At 33.9% G+C, this 18,184-nt stretch overlaps 1 long non-coding RNA gene across 1 annotated transcript in view; it reads left to right on the forward strand.

Annotated features, from left to right (window-relative positions):
- The window catches only part of LOC126742140 (uncharacterized), a 55,969-nt gene extending 39,082 nt beyond the window's left edge, over positions 1-16,887 (forward strand). Inside the window, exon 3 of the long non-coding RNA XR_007662494.1 lies at positions 16,813-16,887. This is a non-coding gene — a long non-coding RNA (uncharacterized LOC126742140). The remainder of the gene's footprint in view (positions 1-16,812) is intronic.
- Positions 16,888-18,184: the final 1,297 nt, after the last annotated feature.

Raw genomic sequence — 18,184 nt, forward strand, 5'->3', positions numbered from 1 at the left:
TTTTCTGTGGCTTATCAGAAGTACATGAAATAAACCTGATCTGCGTATAAATTGAATTTATGATTTGTCATCAAATATGTATACAAAAATCGTAACGAAAAATTTAAAATGTTTTGGTTTAACTTATTATTATTATAATTAGAAAATGTGCTGTGGGCGACACGCGAAGATTGGCGGGGATGTTTCTTCAACTTTTCCCCGACAAACTTAAAATTAATTTTGGTAAGAATAAGCCTCGAGCCAGGGGTAGTTTTTACTGTGTTTTAATTAAATGGGGGTGGATGGTTTTTAATTAGTTCACATTGGGGACAATATAATCTTTTTAACAATTTACCGGCGTTTTCCATTAACCCCCATATTACTGAATTTATAATTTACCACTGACAAAGTTAACATTTCGTGGATTTCATTTATTCATTTTAATCATATACAATTACCATGTAAAAAAATTACTTTTTGGAAAAAACACTATTATGAATATTATAGATTATATGTCAAACTTTGGTATTACTCCTGTTGTTGATACTCAATAATTGGAATTGTCCGCACTTCTCTCATTTCCCATTATCTTCGTATCTGGTGTTCGAGATCCCTATACTCAACATGTCAGGCCTATTGTTACTTATTCGTTGATCCGTAAATACAGTTCTATCCCAATACAATTTGTGATGCTCATTTTTAAGAACTGGTTTTGGTTTATAGTTGAAATATGATACCTTGGCTGTTGATAAGAAGTTTAGTTCTTCTACGAGCTCTTGATGCAGTATCAAAAAAAGTAAAAATTTGACATCCACCGGTGACATGCTGAATGGACACTCACGTTGTCTCACATTCATACCCACATCTGTTACTTGGTACCGTCAGGTCATCTACAACCAACTTTAAATAATTTCTTGGTGGTATTACTTGATCTTGAATTGCCACAAAAAACCCTTTAGTTTCGGGAAAAACCTGTCCCGAAATCAATCAGTAGTTCGACGCCGTTATGTCGAAATACTTTTGTTGAACCTTGTAAACATGCATTCCATGTAGTGGTGTTCCCATCCAAGCTTGCATTTTTTCTTGCTTGCTGCTATTGTATATGGGAGCTCAAGCTCCTGTGGTTTAAGTAGTGTTAAGTCATTTGCTTCACATACGGCATGAATGTTTCAGCCTTTCTTAAGAGAAAAAACGCAAGGTACTAATTTGCTAAGTCAGCTCTATATCGGCCATTCCTCTTTTTCCCGTAAGTCGAGGTAGCGTAGTTCGTTGTATGGCACAGCGCGGATGATGCTTATTGGCTTTCGTTAGGAGTGTCCTTGCCTTTCTTTGCAGATTTTCGATGTCCGTTTTAGTCCATCCTATAATACCAAAAGAGTAAATTAATGAAATGACTCCATATGTATTAATAGCTTTAAATAAGTTTCTGCTATTAAGACTTATTTTAAGGAGTCGTCGCATTTTGTAACTTAGTAGTCACCTCATTTTTTATAGTTCTATAGTTAATTCTTTGCGCCTGCTTTATTATTATTATTATTATTATTATTATTATTTTTCTGTTTTAGCTCGCTAATAGTGGTGTTGTCAATTTCATCGGCCTGAAGGCAAGATGAATTTTGCTATGGTAGATTTAGAAACTTTCGAACAATGTTGCATGTATTTAGTATAACAGATTTCTGTATAGTGACAATCGTCCAGAAGGAAAGACCCAATACATTTAGGTTTTTGGACAGTGTTAAAGGGACAATTCCAGTGGATCAAATAACTAGAGGGAGTATATATACATTATCTTGCCTCCATTGTTGTTTTATCTCGTGAGCTAGATCTGCGTGTTTAGTGTGTGTCGTTTCTAGGACATTATTGGTATTTGGCACTGCTATTTCAATTAGAAAAGTTTTCTTTTGGGCTTTGTTTATTAAGATTATATCTGGTCTGTTTGAAATTAGCGTCCTATCGGTCAAAACAGTTCTGTCCCAGTAGAGGCGAAAGTCGTAACTTTCAAGTACAGTTTCTGGTTTGTACTGGTAATAGGGGCAAGTTTCGCCAATTAGATGATAAAGTTTTACCAGTTCTTGATGAATAATTTTTGCCACACAGTTATGTCGGTGCAGATATTCGGCAGCTGATAGAGATGTGCATCCTGATGTTATATGTTGAATTGTCTCCGGTACGCGCAGGCATTTTCTACATCAATCGTCGATTACTTTCTCATCTTTAGTAATGTACTTAAGGTAATTTCCTGTAGCAATCACTTAGTTTTGTATAGCCATCATAAAGCCTTCAGTTTTAGGAAATAGATCTCCACGAGTCAACCAGTAGTTCAACGTTTCATAATCGGCATGTTCGGCATTAAGTTCGTGAGGATGCTTTCCGTGTATTGCTTCCATGTGTTAACTTTAATGGCTGTGTGCTCCTATCTTGTTACAGTAATGTGTTCTGCTATACCTGCACGGAGATTCAAGGGTGTGTATCCGTTATTCGCTAGCACCACTGCTCTATGAAGAGAAGAGATTTCCCTCATAGTGAGGAAGTATTTCTGAAGATCTGCTACTTGTTTTTTGAAGAGAAAAGAAATATCAGTTAGTCCTCTGCCACCCTTGGATCTGGGAAGAGTAAGTTTTTCGATGGCCTGAGGGATGGACTGAGGGTGGTGTGCTCGAAACGTCGTGAGCGTTGTTCTGGTCTTCCGCTCAATCTCCTCTATATCAGTCTTTGTCCACCTAATGACTCCAAAAGAATACGTTAAGACAGGGATAGCGTAGGTATTAACCGCTTTAATCATGTTCTTATCATTCAGTTGAGTTTTTAAAATTTGCTTAAGACGATTTATATATTCCTTTTGGAGGTTCTGCTTCATTTTCTTGTGCTCTGTATGGGCTGACTGATGTACGCCCAAGGACTTATAAGTTTCCCCTTCTTCCATAGCCCGAATGAACCTACCATCTTGTAATAATTCAAAGTTGTTGGTGTTGTGTTTTACCTTTGATAACTGTTTGAGTTTTGTATTTATCGATACCAAAGCTTATTTTAATGTCGTGGGAATATTTCAATTGTTCGCAGCAATGAGTTGACATGCGTTGATGTCCCAGCATAGACTTTGATATCATCTATGTACATTAAATGTGTAATATTATATAGGTTTTCCTTGTTATCTTTAACGGTAAATCCATGTTGACTTTGATTAAGCATATAGGAGAGGGTATTCAGAGCCAGACAAAACCAGAGGGGACTCAGGGAATCTCCCTGGAAAAGGCCTTGTTGTATTTTAATAGACTCAGTCGCTAAATTTTCATTTCTGCAGTTAAGATTTAACTGTGTGGTCCAGAAACCCATCATAAGTTTTAATAAATTGATAAGCGGTGAAGAGACTTTATAAATCTCAAGGACCTTAAGCAGCCAAGTGTGTGGAACGGTATCGAAAGCCTTACGGTAAGCTATAAAGGTGGTGTATAAGTTTCTCTGCTTCTGTATTGCTTGTTCCATAATTACAGTGTCTATAAGTAACTGTTCTTTACATCCTTGAGACCTTTGAATGCAGCCCTTTTGTTCTAGAGCGATAATTCCGTGGTCTTCGCAGTGCTTATAAATTATTTTTGCAATGCATGCTGTAAGCAGTTTATAGATTGTAGGCAGGTAAGTCATAGGCCTATATTTTGCAGGATTTTCGGTATCGTTATCATTTGGCAGCAAATATGTTAGTCCTTGCGCAATGTAAGTTGGTATTGTGGTTGGTTCCTGCAAAAATCTGTTGAAAAGGACGAGCTAAATGTGTCTAAGTGCATTTAAACCGTTTGTACCAAAAGTTATGAATTCGGTCATTACCAGCTGCTTTCCAGTTGAAGGAATTCTCCACTATATGCCTCAATAGCTCAGGAGATATTATCGGCTCGTCCATTGATCTTAGTTCTTCCATTCTGTCAATCTCTTTTTGTATCCAGAGTGCTTCGACACTATGAGTTGTAGGTACGGACTAGATTGACTCCCAAAACTCCCTGACTTGTCGTTTAAATGGTGGTTTACCGCTGTCGTTATTGGTGACATTTCTAAGCCTCCGATAAAAGTGTTTCTCGTTGTTCTGAAATAGCCTATTGGATGTTTTCCTAAGGTTAGATTCTTTATAGCTTCAAAGTCGTTGTGCAGCAACGCTTAGTTTTTGTTTGAGAGTATCTAAAACTTCTGCCATATTATGATTGGGAGGGTTATATGTGGCATGGGTTTTGTTTTGCCGCATAACACTATCGACTTGCTTGGTTAACTTACTGTTTCTTTGTCCTTGAATGTAGGCGGTGAGTTGGCCAATATCTTTTGTAAGTTTGGTTATTTTGTTGTTTAATCGCCTTTCCCAAGGTCGGACATGTTCTGTTGTGTAGTTTGTATCTGAGTGGTTTCGGACGTTCGATTTATTCATTCTGATAGCGGTTACAGCTGCTCGTATGCAGCTTATTAAAGGTGTTATGTTCTTCCAGATATTGTGGAAGGATTGCAGTATCTAATAAGTTTACCACGATCGCAAGTTGCCTGCTGCATTTTTGCTTAGAAATAACTGGTCGCTTTGTAGAAAATTCTATCAAAGCCCCAATTAAATAACTCCTTACCTTCTCCAACTGAGTATTATCACTGGAGTCTTGGTTTTGTACTATTCGATCCGGTGATGGTGGAGTATCTGGATCTGATTGCGCGGCTCCTGCTGGTATTGCTGCTTGAATATTATGATCTTCTCAAGGCTCAATAGGATGGGAGGCGTCGTTCTTAAGTGCTTCCAGCAGCTCCCTTGATAGGCGTCTATTATTGATTATTACTCGCTTTTGATCGATTAGCCTTTGATCAGATAAGTGTGCGAGATCTGGGTGTATTTCGGCAATAGCACGTTGTAGTAATGGTCTTGTTCCTACAGAAATCGTTTCTCCTTCGGTGACTTTGTAGTAGCAGCGCCATGAGATCTGTGTTCAATTGGTCAGTCCACTGCATACGCTGCCGGGGTTTTCTTGTTTTGATGGTTAGTGGCTGATTTGTCACCAAAACACGGTTAGCAGATTGAGCGACATGTTTTTGGGTGCTCACTAGTGCAGGTAGGTTCGTAGCGGGGTCGTCAATGGGTTCGACGAGCGTAGGGTTCCCGCGCCGTCCTCGACCGTTACAGCGCTCGTGCGAGGCTGTGTTCTGTGTTCTTGGAACCATAATTCACGTGTAGCAGCGGGTTAGCCTGAAACACGGTGTTCTCCCTATCGCGTCAGCCTCACCCTTTGCCATCCACCGGGTTGGGTTACCCGGGCTCAGGCTCCGGGAAAGTTTCCAGGGCCCACCAGCTTGGAGGTGCGACTAGGAATTGGGTAGGAGAGGCTATAAGAGTCGCTTCACTACCCCTCTGGACCCTTTATTAATTATAATAATAATAATAATAATAATAATAATAATAATAATAATAATAATAATAATAATAATAATAATAATAATAATAATAATAATAATAATAATAATATTTAGTTAGAATTATTAGTTCTTTATATAATAGATGTTATGTTTTTATATGTTATTTGAAAGAAAGTCACCTGTAATGTATTTTTGGAAAAAAAATATTTTAGATGAAATTAAAAAGAGCATTTCCTAGGAAATTAATCAATTAATTAGGTTTGAAAGGCAACAACACGTGCTTTGGAGACATTTATCCCCCACCACTGTCACATGACAGATGACAGACTTCATCAGCTGATCCTTCAAGTAGTAGGAATGTTTTTGATATCTGTCAGTAGGAATGGGCGCTTACGTCATAATACATTGTTGTTATTCAATTCTGTTAGTTGTTTAAAGATATTTCAGTTGTTCATTGGCTATTTGCTATTTTGTAACTAATTTGTCTAGCAGTATAATAAGCTTATTTTGTAATATTAATTTCGCTTACAATAGGATCACTCTTTATTTTAGTGTAAGTTGACGTATCGCCCAGAATACAAGTTGCTTTTTGATTGTAGTCTACTAAAGGCATTACTACGGTCATATTACTCTTGTCAGCCCTGGTCACAATAATTTCTGCCTTATTATTGTTTAGAATGGAATATGTTTTATTTACACATTTTAAAATATATTATCGCATGTCTCCGTTTTTGTGAATATTTGAAGAGTTAACAAAATTTAATAATATATTTAGGCATTTATTAGGAACATTGATCCTTTTTTCTTCTTCTATGTTGTCTATTGTGTATTCAGTTGTTTGGTTGAATAGGAAATTTCTTATAAATGTGAAGAAGGTTAAATTTTTCCCTAAGCTTAAAATGTACTAAACATAATGTGGAAATTCACTATCAGTAAGATTAAAAATCAAACTCCGGAAACTGACACTTTTTTGTTTTTTAAGTAAGCTTTAAATATTTTCCTTTGTGATTTTTTGACTTTGTAAAAGTTTATTTTGGGTATTTATAAAATTATTAAAATGATATTCAGTTAATGTAGTTTTACGAATTTCTTTATGATTTTGAACTTTCTCTATACAGTGCATTCTCGATGAAAGGAGCAAATTTATTTAAAAATCAGGTATTTCTTTCTTCTTTTATTTCTTGGACAGGTCAATTAACATTATAACTTTCGCGTTTTTTTGCAATAAGAATTGTCTATACAAGGTGCTCAAAGTAGAAACTATGGCGTCAACATTATTTTTTTTAAATCGAACACCCTGTATATCATCACATTTTACAGTTCTACGATATATTCTGAATATTTTTTGATTAGCATACCATATGCCTAAAGTCAGTAATGGTTTATCAAATTTGATGTAATAGACAAATGCATGAAGCATACGACATTAAAAAATTAAAATGTATATAATATTAATTACAACTGATGTTAAATTTGTTTTCCATTTATTTCAATGCATTTTTGAAGTCGGTAAATAAATTCCAATTGCACATTTTCAGTCACTTGTGGATAGATAAGTCTAATTTCTTATCAAAGTCTTTGGTTTAAATCATCAACATTATTTGGTTTATTTAGATAAACTTTGAACTTCATATAGCTCCATAAGAAAAAATCTATTGGGGTTATATCCGCTGGCCACTCAATCGGTCGTCTTCGTCCAATCCATCTGTTAAGTTGCAAGAATTTATCGAACGGCGATGGCGAAGTGAGGAGCTGCTCCGTCTTGTTGAAACCATATCTCGTTATTAGGTATGTCAGTCTCTTGTGGATCAGGGAATAAAACAACTAAAGCAGGGATACGTTCAAACTGTAAAAAGTTTAAATAATGATAATAATAATAGTCTGTTTAATGTGTTTCGAAAAGAAAAGGTCCAAGGATTCAATTTTTCTTAATACCTGCCCACACATTTTTTGAGGGCGCTTTGTGTGGGTCTATTGACGATTTTTGGTTGTCCACGATCTGCAATTTTGCCTGTTAACGTTTCCGTTTAGTGCAAAGCTAAAGTACGCACCCGGTCTCCAAAATCAATCATCACGAGCATTTTAATTCGTTCTTTCTTAGATAAATGCATTTTATGAAAAAATGATGACGTGAAATAACAATTAATATGACAACTATACCCACATATGCGTCTAAAACAAATATTAAGTAGGTTCTAAAATTGGAAACTCTTTGAAAGTAATAAGGTCTACTTATTTTCTAAATCACATGAAAAATTAATGTTGTCATAGTTTCTACTTGAAACATCCTGTAATGAAAATTTTCATTGAAAAGGAGGCATTGACTCAACTGGACAACAAGTTAAACATTAGTTGCGATAAATCTAGAATAAATTTGTATGTTTTAATTTCATGTTTCGTTAGTCTATTAGGTGATACTTAACATAAACCATTGACTTTAGGCGTATGGTTCTTTTTACAAAAAGTATACAGAATATAATACAGGGAGTTAATTCTTGGGTAAATTTTAAGAAAAAAACTTTATATAAACGTATGCCCTAAAAGGCGTAACTTTTTGATATACCGGGTGGTAAAGATTGAGGAAAATATATGTTTTTTTTTTATAATACCTGTAAAACCCCTGTAGATATTTTAATAAAATTTGATGTGCATTTTCTATGCATCAAAAGGTATTTTCTGAGGCTCACTAATTTTTATTTATTCCAGTGACGTTTCTGTAAAACTAAATATTTTTCATGAAAAATATGGTACGCCACTTTTTTTTAATTTTTTTTTTGTTTTTGTAGTTTTTATTTATTTCTGAGCAAATTTAATCTCTTGACATTCTTTTGTCCGAGGTTGAGTATTCAAATAAAATCCATCTACCTAAATGTATTAAGTGTTTATTATTAATGTTTAGATGTGTTTCTAACTTTTGTTTTAGACCAAATGAAAGGAGAAGAAATTAAATACCTAATTATAAAAATTTTTGATAATGACCACCCTCTACCATTATGCAAGAGTCTATAGGTCGCCGCATTTGTTGACGAATCCGATAAAAAATTCCGGGAGAATTTTGAATTACGGCACATGAATTAATGATTCAATTTCTCAAGTTATCAATATGCAGTACCCGAATCCTGTACACCTAGTACAATCTAGTGGATTCATATCTGATGACCGAGGTGTCCAAAACTGAGGACCGCCTCGGCCTAATATGGATGGCCTCGGATGTTTCGTCTAAATAACGACGTGCTAATAAATTAAAATGGACAGGAGCCCCATCGTGCATAAACCACATTACTCTTATAACATCTAGGGGTACCGCCTCAAGAAGTCCTGGAAGTATGTCTTGGAGAAAACGAGGGTATGTTTCCCCATTCCATCTCTGTGGTAGAAAATGTGGGCCAATAAGGTGGTTTCCAATGATTTCAACCCATACATTTAAAGAAAATTGTTGTTGGTTATGAGCTTCAACTAGGGTATGGGGATTTTCATCTGCTGAAATGTGGTTATTATGGTAATTAATGATTGGCTCTCTGAAAAAATTAGCTTCGTCGGTAAACAGAATCCGCCTTAAAAATTGAGGGTTTTGCTCAATGACTTCTCGAGAGGACATTCAACGAGAAAATTCAAGATGCCTAGGAATATCTCGTGGTAATAGAGTCTGGACTCGTTGTACGTGATATAGATATAATAACTGATCCTTTAAAATAGTCCATACCGTCATATGATTAACATGTAGCTGCAGACCATTTTGTAGTACTGGTGTCAGGTGGTTCATTAATTAAATTAAGTACTACTTCTTCCAATTCCGGTGTTCTAATGTCGCGTTGGCGATCACAGTTATGCTTTCTTGGTTGAAAAGTAACAGCTCGAGGTTCCGTATTATGAGGTGCCATTCGTTGAGGGTACATTTCAGTATACATTCTAGATGCTTACAATGAATTTCGTTAGCAAGACCATAAACAAAATGCATATCGGTCATTTTTGCATTTTAATAATTTGCCATTTTAATGAAATGGATTAAAATTGCACAAAAAAGTTTCTACTTTAAAGGAGGCAAGAACTGACAGCAAGTAAACAGTGGTATACCATATATTTCATTAAAAATATTTACTTTAAACCTTGCACGAACGTCATTGATACAAATTTAAAAAAATTAGTAAGCCTCAGAAGTGCCTTTTGATGCGTAGAAAATGCATACCAAATATTACTTAAAATCTAAAGGGGTTTCACAGATATTGTAAAAAAACATATATTTTTCTTCAATCTTTACCACCCGGTATCTCAAAAGTTAGGACATACGTTCATATAAAGTTTTTTTCTTATAATTTACCCAAGAATCAGCTCCTGAATTTTTTCGCATATATTTATTTACACCCTGTATAGAATTGTAAAAAGTCATAATATTCAGGGTGTTCTATTTTTTAAAAAATGAATGTTGACGCCATAGTTTTTACTTGATATAATAATGTATGTGCCCAAAAAATAAAAGACGAAAAAAATACCTGAATTTTAAATGAATTTGCTCCTTTCATCGTGAATGCACTATATAATAATTCATCCATTTATCTCTATTCCACGCAATTTCACGAAAAGCCTCCCAAATATTTATACAAAAATTCAATCCTTCGTTATATTCGACTCATAAGCCCTCGGGCTGAAATATATACAGCTATATATAGAGCGCCGCATCATTCCAGGGTTGAATTTTACTTTACTTTAATACGACCGAAAGGCCGGGGGCGTTTGGGGCCCCGGGGCCTCTCTCGCTTGGCCTCGACTCTACATAATTTTAAAGGACCCCCGGGCCCTACTGATACAGGGGCGTATCTCCGCTCTTTGGTAGGGATATGCACTATTGTTTACCAAAATTCTATCTTGGTCAAAGTGGAATTTTTGAAGCATCTAATATGTCTTAAAAGATTTGTCCTTAAATCTTGAGATTTCTCCAAAAATATTCGGTTTTTAAGAAATTTTGAAACATTCTCAGAAAATAAATTATTTTATTAGGATAGACGTCAGTATTTCAGTAAATAGAAATTTATTCAATTATCGAAAAAGTGAAGAAAATAGATTTATTCACGTACAGTGGTGTTACGATAGTCGTGTCCGTTTCATTTATCACCCTGTTGGTTCAAATTTTGCACATTCAGTAATAGGGACCACGACTCCATATTTTATATGTTTTAGCATTTTTCTGCGTTTCTATCGATTAGTCATTGTTTTTAACCTGTTTTGTCTGAAATATCAATAATTGGTACTTTTAAAATATAATAGTCAGTTAATACCAAGCATTCGTACGATTAAAATATTCTACGGTTGTCAATAAAGAGAGTGCGAGAAACGTCTTAAGTCGAGGATTAAATCAAAGTGGAAATATATTATTAATATCATCGGGTATTATGTAGGTAAATGGCTGATCCTGCAACTAAAATATCTTATTAATTCCTATCAGATTTTGTATAGAGTAACACTACATTGGGTTGTCAAAATGGAAAAAACAACGGACGGAGGCCAGGGGTATAGTGTTAAACGCGGCAGGGTGCTGATAAATTCAAAAATTAAAATAAGATCAATAAACAGAATAAGAAACTATAAGAAGGTACCGTAAAACGGAGTTACTTTGCACTGAGCAGGGAAACTTTGCACCGAACATGTTAAATTATATTTTCTGTAATCCTCCTCATAATTTTGTTCAGGTATTTCTACTACCTCTAGAACACATAGGCAACATCGCAATACGTCACCAACACGCGCGCGTATATCCTCCTGGTCGCCAGTTGTTTATCAGCAACCGTCCGAATATTAACCTAGAAATTCTATGATTTTCTGGCTTTGCAAAATCATAATGTGCAGAAAGTCCCAGAGTACAAAAATTGGTAAGTACACGTCTAAAGGCTTATACTATAACCGATTGCGATTTGTAGTTGTTAAAATAACGGGTTTAAACAAGGATAGCAATAAAAAAAACATTGTTTACATGGGCACTTATCATGTGGAATTGGGTATACTTTGCACCGCTCAAGTGGTGCAAAGTATCCCCTACTTGTCACGTCCAAACTATTTTCATTCACAAGAGTAAAAGTTAAATAGGTAAATGGTTTTCAGAAAATGCCCAGACGTTATAAAAGGAAACTGGGATCTCGCAGATATGCAGACTACTCAGAAGAAAATTCGAAGGCAGGTTTGTCAGCAATACAAGATGGCATAAGCACAAGAGTTGCCGCTGAATCCTTTAACATTCCAAGGAGAACTATTTTTTACAAATTAAAAGGAACACACGCTAGAAAACCTGGATACTCATCAATATTCTCTTATGAAGAGAAAAGATGTTTTGTACAATGCATTTATAGCCTTAGTGATTCTGGTTTTCCTGTTACTGGAATGGAATTGCGACAAATAATCAAGCGCTATTTAAATCGCAAAGGAAAAAAAATAACTCGTTTTAGGGATAATACTCCAGGTATCGATTGGGTCAAATCATTTTTAACTCGTCATAAGGACCTTACTGCAAGGATAGCCTCGAACATAAAAAGAAGTAGAGCAACATTCAATGCAAACCAAATGACTGAATACATAGAAGATCTAAAACAAACATTAACTGGTGTAGAGCCGCATGCTATTTTTAATTATGACGAGACAAACTTAGATGTGACGATGACCCCGGTCAAAAAAAGATATTAACTAAACGTGGTGTTAAGTATCCCGAACGAATTTGTAATTCCTCAAAGAGTAGCATTTCTCTTATGATTTGTGGAAATACAGCTGGTGAGGTTCTACCTCATTATGTGGTGTACAAATCCAAGCATTTGTGGGACACCTGGACTGAGAATGGTCCCCCTGGTACGCGTTATGCAAATACTGTATCTGGTTGGTTCGAATCACAGATATTTGCAAATTGGTTCAGCACTCTCCTATTGCCCAGGTTTAAAAAATTCAGGGAAAGAAGGTCGTTTTAGGAGACAATTTGTCTTCTCATATTAATGATGAAGTCCTCGATTTATGTCGAAGACACGACATTGATTTTGTATGTTTGCCTCCGAATAGCACCCACGTTACACAACCGCTACATGTCGCATTATTTGCCATCATGAAAAGAGACTGGAGAGATATTTTATCTCAATATAAGGAAACTTATGTAGGGAGTAGATCAAATGTGTTTGAGAAACAGCATTTTCCAATGCTCTTACGATCATTAATGGAAAAAATTCAAAAGAATGGCGCTGAGATATTAAAGTCGGGATTTAGGAAATGCGGTATCGTCCCTTGCGATGTAACACCGCTTGGAGCGGTTAACAACAACTAAGCAATCTAATATGACAACTACTAGCGACACAAATAAATCAAGTTCGTCGGATATCGAAAACACTTTCATTAAGTATTTAGAAGATAAAAGACAGGAAGCCACACAGTTTAAGCCACGTAGGAAGAAGAAAATAACGGTTTCAGTAGGATACAGTATTGCCCATTCTGAAATTAGTTTAACAAATCTAACTGGAGCATCTACATCCACACCTCTTCAAGCTGTTAAACCAGAAATCGTAGATGATTCAGAGATTAGGACATTGTTTTGGACGACCACTTTCCACTAGGCAGGGATTCATCAGATGATGAAATAAATGAGATGCAAGAAATGGAAGAAGAAAAAGAATTTAATGAAAAACTCGTTTCAGGTTCTCTTGGATCAAATATTGTCGACAAAGTCAAAAACTCTGGATTAGATGATGTTAAAAAAGTTGTTGGCGAGTACGTCTTATTTTCCTATGAAGATCATGTTTATCCTGGAGTGATAACAGCAATAGAAAACGATGGAGCGATGATCAATCCTATGGCCAGATCGATAAAGTTTTGGAAATGGCCAGAAAGATGTGACGAAATATGGTATTCGTGGGACATTGGCGCCATTAGCCCTCCCAAGAAAATGTCCAAACGAGGATTGTACATTGTCCCAGAATGCGACAAATTGTATTTTTACTATTATAATGTTATAATAAAGTTTGTTCATTTAAATTGTAGCAATTTTCTTTACTTTTATGCTTGTTTCATAAGTATATGTAGGTAGGTAGATTTAAATTCACAAAACTTGGCCCACGAACATTTTTTCGCATTTAATTGGTGCAAAGTATGACTTTTTTGGGGTATACTTTGCACCACTAATAAAATTAGGTTGTTCTCTTGATTAGGCAATATACGTAACAAATAGCTACAATCAGAGTTATATTACAACCTGCTCAATTGATATTTATAATAAAAAGTTCAGATCTTCTTTCGAGTGACGTTACATCCTAACTAATAAAATAAAACTAAAAAAAATGGTGCAAAGTAACCTGGTACGGTAGTTTAAAAGAAAACCGAATTTTATAAGTTAAAAATTACAAAAATAGAACGTACCGCGTTTGAAAGTTTCACCTTTTATTAATATAATTAAAAACCTTGGATTATTTGCCATTTTCGTCATAGATTTTATCATAAAGTAAGGGAAGGTAGTGCAAATGTAATTGTTTAAATGGCTATAACTTTTAAAAGACCTATCCGATTTTGTTCAATTTAAAATTGTTTAAGTACTTTAAAATATTATATCCAGTAGTACGCGAAAGTTTTTAGTAAAATTGACTGGAGACGACATTTGAAATAAAAACACGTACTAATATAATAGTACGTGTAATAGTATAATTCTGATAGCAGAATCTAAAAAAACTCGATAAAATTTTCTAGAAAAAACCTAAAAACCGCAGTCGGCTATCTTTTTTACTTTTTTGAGTTATTACCAAAATAAAAATTTTTGCAATCACTTGGAATTAATAATTAAGTATTGGATCTTATTTATCTTGCATCTTGCTTCCCAGTTTATCTAAGCATCAGATTAATCTATATTATGTAATAGTAACAACATTTTTAAAAATTCTGAAGTTATTATAATAAAAAAGTTATTTAATTTAAGCTTAATAATCCTTTTTAACGCATGCTTAAAGGAAGCATTCGGGTTATAACCAAAAGCAATACCAAAAAATGTACAAATGTTCAAAGTATCTACCATTTTGTAAAATAGAGTTCCCAATTATTACCCTACATATGCTAACACCTGGAATTTATAGCATTTTGACTACGCTCTTCCAATTCAGCGATCTGGGTAACTGTTACTTAAAAATCACGTACTCTTTGAGAATAATATGCTAGGCAACCATCATGTTGATACCACATGTTTATACTTAGGTCAATAAGAATATCTTCTTGACAATGACATTGACAAGATAATTTGTAAAAAGTTAAGATGTGATTCACCATTACATGTTCATCAATAATAAATCGCCCAATAAGTCTATTCCTCAAGTGAGAGTTTTCCCGTGACCAATAAGGCATACAATCGTCGAGATAAAAATTAAAGTGGCTTCAAGTGCCTAGATATAATTTTTTTCATACAGTTGGAGAATCCTCATTCACCATTGGATGTAACTGTCTTAAAAATAGTTTTCTTGACAAAAATTTCTAAAGAAGAGAACTGTATTTTTATTATTGTAAGAATATTCGTAGAATCCCTTAAGGAGTCACAATTTTTCTCCCTTTTTGCCCAACATGAGAGTATTTTGAATGTACTATATTTCACAAATACTCTTAGCAGAACGGGAAAATAATATTAAATTTTCAGTATTAAAACTATAATCTTTCCATCCCTATTTAAAATCTTTATCTCCATGATAAGTTAGTTTTTACATAGTTAATCCTACTATAGATTTAAACAAATTTTTGTACTTTATTTTTCAGGACAAATCCTGGAATAATTAATATGTAATATAGTATATTCCTTTCCTGGCACAGATTTTAATTTGGCAAAAGTGAGTGCAACTTTGGCGCGTAACATGGAAATATCTCAAATGAACCATTTTTCACAAACATCCCAAGCAATACGAGAAAAGAATATTTAATTTCTACTATATAAACTATAGGCGATAAACACCTTTACCCCGAGTATTGAATCTCTAAGTACCAGTTCTACGCATTGAAGGAGAGACACCATGAACGTGAAAAGCATTTTAGATGAATTATTCAAGTCACCCCAGTCAACCATCGTCAATTTACCATTATAGTTTCTTCTCTAGTTCACCTAGAAGAAATCTGAAAATCTGAAATCTGACCTAGAAAAAATGATTTCTACTCAAACATCACCATCTTCAGATCTAGAGCTTTGCGTTTTTTTAAAAAATTTTTATTACTGAAGTATCCTCAAAGAACCGTTTGCTTATATAAAATTATATTAAAAACTTTATAACTAAAATTATATGCTTTATATTAAAAACCGTTGCCAAAATATTTTTAAAAAAATACTTAGAAGAGAATAATATGAATAAATATTTTTTTAAAGCAGACTTGTTATGTTTAAAATCTTAACTATCACCTGAAAGAAACTACAATTGTTAAATAAAAATATTGGTAATAACCTACAGCTTTAAGTGTTACAACTAGCAAGAATAGTAAATTATATAATGATCGGGAACAATCCGAAGCATACAGCATGCATGTCAGCCTTAGATATGGAAAAATTATAAAATACAGTATGACGAGAGGCCCTAATTTATAAAATGCAAATCGATTCGATCACTCTTAGAATAATTACGAGTTTCCTAAAAAACAGGAAAATAACAAAAATTGAAAATAAAAACTCGGACGAAAAAGACATCAACTAAGGTCTTCCCCAGGGAAGCGTTTTGTCACCTACATTATTTAATGCATTTATATGCAGTACCAACCAAGACAAATAGTGAAATTACACTTTTTGGTCATAATATAACAGATCTATACAACATGAAGTTTCAACAATCAGAGTACAAAGCCAAAATAATTAAATAAACCAATACTGTAAGAAGTGGAAATTAAAATTAAATCACGACCAAATACAACTAGTAAATTTTAATTTTAAAAATATAAGAAGAAGAACCAGGCTAAAAATTCAAAATACTACAACCGAAGACAACGATGATTTAAAATATCTAGGAGTAACGCTAGATAGAAAATTACTATTTAATAAACAATACAGATATTTATGATATACTTATGATATAACAAAAATGCGAAAAAAAAACTTGTAGAATTAAGATCAATTGTATAAATGCTTAAGCGAAGCCGTTTATAAAATTAGAAATATAATTCCTTTAGAATTAGTAGAAATAAATCATGTCGACAAGGCTATACAAAAATAAATACATAAATAATAAAATCCAATCACAAGAACTTACCTATCCAAGAGAAATCAGTTATTATTGATAAGCCATATCGCGAAGTTAGTGGTGAAAGTTAAGCCCTTAGATATGCTGTAGGAACTTATACAATAAGTGACATTAAAAAAATACAAATAAATTTTACATTAAAGGGTAGGTGGTCAGTATATACAGTTTTTATTTTCCTTGCGATATTAATGTTGAGAATTATATTAATTCTTAATTTATTATTCCGGTGGACTGATTCTTTTTCTTTTAATTTCAGATTAATTTTTTTTATGTGTTGCTGGCCCAGCAAAAGGCAAACGTTAAGAAAAGGAGAGTATCCAAGGATGGAAAAATACATTCGTGTTTTATAAGTCTTTTAAATCGACAACGACAATGGACAGTAGGGACTGGATTGCCAATTTTCTAAAAAGATATGGCATTAGGCGATTTAAAGTTTGTGAGAAACATTTATGGTATTATTATCATTCTGGCAAACCATATATAGCTAAACCCACCACAAGTTTCTTATACTGATGAATACGCATAGCACCCTGATGGGTTCCAAAAAAAAAACCGTTGCGGAAAGAAAGAGCAGTAAAGAAAGGATCATATTTTTGACATCTTGTAATTCTGATGGCGGTCACAAACTTAAACTTCTAGTGATTTAAAAATCTAAAAACCCCATTCAGAAATACACTGCTCCCGTGGATTATAAAGCGGCAGCAAAAGCTTAGATGATTTCAGCAATATTGAAACATTGGTTTGACCAATGTTTTGTACCTAAGTAAGAAATTTTTTTGAAAGAAAGCGAGATCCCTAAAAAGCCGCTTCTTTTTATTGATTATGCTTCAAGTAACTGTAGTGAAAAAGAATGAGTTCTAGTATTAATACAACCACTGATTCAATATACTGTACAAAGATTTTCTATCGAAAAAGAGGTTAAACATGAAATTTGTTGTACCTTTTTTTTATAATGCTTCGAAAAAAGTGCCAGCGAGTTCATTAAAAAAATACTGTGATAAGATTTTGCTCATAGTGACGTAGTGGATAAAGATGATCCTGATGATTTGCTCCCTCTAAGTGATTTAAACCAAAAACTGCCACCATTTTTAGCTTAAAAAATCTATAAGCTTTTCATAATGCTCCAAAAATATAGATGTTGTTAAAGCTTTAGATTGGAATGATGGTTATGCTCAAGTGCTTAAGACAAATTATTTAATTGAGCTAAATGATAAATCAGACGAAGATATCCCATTTTCAGGTTATCGGCTAATTAAATTAAAAATCAAGAGGATATTAAACATTACAATTTTCTTTTATAGTAGGCCACAGGTAATATTCTTCCTTAAACGGACATGATTCTGCAAATATTAAAGGAAACCGCCTATGAATAAAGGCAACGCAATAGTGAAGAGGCTAAAATCACTAATTTCTTTAAATCAGTTCAAAAAAATTGAAATGGTCCAAATCAGAAAAAAGATGAAACCGAATAAAAATACGTGAGAACCATTGAAATCGATGATTAAACTATTATTATGCATATATTATTTCAATATATACATTTGTAATCCTGCTTGTATTGTCTTATTTATTTATTTTTGAGTTAGCAATAGCTAAAACCAATTTTTACAATAATTAAATTAATAATG

The sequence above is a fragment of the Anthonomus grandis genome, chromosome 1 (assembly GCF_022605725.1).
Source record: "Anthonomus grandis grandis chromosome 1, icAntGran1.3, whole genome shotgun sequence".
Taxonomy (NCBI): Eukaryota; Metazoa; Arthropoda; class Insecta; order Coleoptera; family Curculionidae; genus Anthonomus; species Anthonomus grandis.